The following is a 2,279-nucleotide window of genomic DNA, read 5'->3' on the forward strand; positions in this document are numbered from 1 at the left end:
GCTGCGGGCTCACTACCAGCGGAGCAATCACATTCATGGTTATTATTTTAGAATTTATTGATTGTGAAATCCGCCGGAGGTCCGGAAAATGTATATAAAAACCAAGTGTGCGGCTTGAGACTTGCGAGTGAGCCGCAGAATTACCGCAGGGAGATTCCCGCACCCCCTCCCTGCTCACGGCACCCCCACCCCACCCCCAGGGCCCACCATTTTGGCCCCTGGAGACCACCTTCTGGCTTCCCTTCAGCCTGTTAGGACATCATTATGCGTCCCTAATTTTGTCACTTTCACAGATGTGACCATGCGGAGCTGGCGATGGCTTCTTCCCTCCGCGTGGCTGAGACCCACCCCTACGCAAGGGTCTTCCTTCTCCTCGCTGCGGCCCTCCGCCCCCCACGCCCCTGTGCACCTGCACCCCACCCACCCCACCCCTCCCCGCGCTGCCTAAACACACTTCCCAGCAGCTCGTCTCTCCTGAGTCACGCCCCGCGGTTACCACCCCTGCGAAGACGGAGCTGTGCCTCCGAGGGGCCTGAAGACTCTGACCCGTCGGGGGCGTGTCACTCACCCGCTTAAGGATTTGGTACCACGTGCAGATGGAAATGGGGAGCCAGCGAAGGGTTTTGAGCAAAGGAGGCACTACATCAGACCTGTGACCGCACAAAAGATGACTGTTGGGTGCAGAGCCGCAAGGAATACGAGTAATTTCCAGGCCTCCTGGACGGCCAGGGGTGGTCGGCGGAGGACTGGGGAGGGGTCCACGGGCATCCGGGCGGCTGAGGACCCCGTTCAGACCAATGATTTCATGAAGATCCATGTCCTTTTAACTTTCTCTCTGGAGGAAATCAAGGTTTTCTGGGCCCTTATTTAGGGATGTGCTTGAGGATCGCAGAGAACTAGCACCACCACCAAACCCTATTTAGGGTGCTACGCCCCCTGCAGGCGGGACTCTTGTTAGGTTTTGCATCCCCCGGGGCAGGGGCAACACTCAGTTCCTTGCACCCAAAATGCAGGTAACTCGTTTATAGGCTGCAGTAGGTTAAAACGATGAAGAGCATGGGGCGCCTGGGTGGCTCAGTCGGTTAAGCGTCCGACTTTCGCTCAGGTCATGATCTCGCGGTTCGTGGGTTCGAGCCCCGCGTCGGGCTCTGTGCTGACTGCCCGCTCGGAGGCTGGAGCCTGTTTCGGTCTGTGACTCCCTCTCTCTCTGACCCTCCCCTGCTCACGCTGTCTCTCTCTCCTAGAAATAAATAAAACATTAAAAAATTAAAAAAAAAACGGTGATGAGCAAAACTGGATTGTGTTTCACCTTCAGCCTTCCCATCGCCGCCAGTTAGGAGAGAAAGGAGACGGCCGCGGGCTGGCTACCCTGGAAAGGGCTCCTGAAAGCCGGACCCAGGGATTTAGAAGGATGGACACGGACTTGGGGAGCGGCAGAGGCGTCCTAAGAGCATGCGAGGTGAGTACAGAAACAAGCAGGGGCGTGGTGGGGTCCGGGAAGGGCCCCCGAGAAGAATCCGGAGGCGCCCGGGGGCTGCAGGCAGGTGGGTTTGGCCTCCGCGGTGCTGGCAGCTAACGTGCGCTGAACACTTCCTGTTCACGTTTGTGTACATGGGCCGTCGGGGTTCTTGGCCAGGAGGTGGCGGTGTGGTCGTGTGCGAGGGCCAGCGAGCGGTCAAGTTCAAGCTCCGCGCTGGGAGCTAGCTTCCCGACATTCGTGTTTCCGTAATAACTTAAGAAAAAAAAAAAAAGCCAGGCTGGGGCGCTGGGGCGCCAGGACCCCAACAGCTGGCCAGCACTCTGGGGGTCCCCCAGGCCGAGGCAGGGGGTCATGGTGGAAGGGCCGTGCGCCCCTGCCCCAGCACCCCCCTCTGGGCCACCCGCTGGCAGCCAGAACGCGCTCCCCACGCTCGCGGGGGCGGGGGGGGGGGAACAAGGGGCTGTCTTCTTCCTCCCGGCCTCGGGCGGCAGCGCCCGGCTGGCCCGCCCCGCCCGGTCGGCGAGACGGCGCTGCTCCGAGGGGCTGGGAGGGGCCCCCCGCCCCCCGCCCGCCCCCGCGGCGGGGCCTCCGCGCCCCACGGGCCCGCGCAGCCCCCGCCCCCACTCACCCGCGAGTCCCGTCCCCGCCCCCAGGCTCCCGGCCACCAGCGCGCCCACCCCGCCCTCCTCCTCCCTCCACTCGCCCCTCCCTCCTCCCCTCCTCCCTCCCGTCCTCCACTCGCTCCTCCCTCCCCCGCTCGCCCCTCCCTCCTCCGCTCGCCCCTCCCTCCTCCCTTCCC

The sequence above is a fragment of the Hyaena hyaena genome, unplaced genomic scaffold (assembly GCF_003009895.1).
Source record: "Hyaena hyaena isolate Hyena2069 unplaced genomic scaffold, ASM300989v1 scaffold_69, whole genome shotgun sequence".
In the NCBI taxonomy this organism is placed as follows: domain Eukaryota; kingdom Metazoa; phylum Chordata; class Mammalia; order Carnivora; family Hyaenidae; genus Hyaena; species Hyaena hyaena.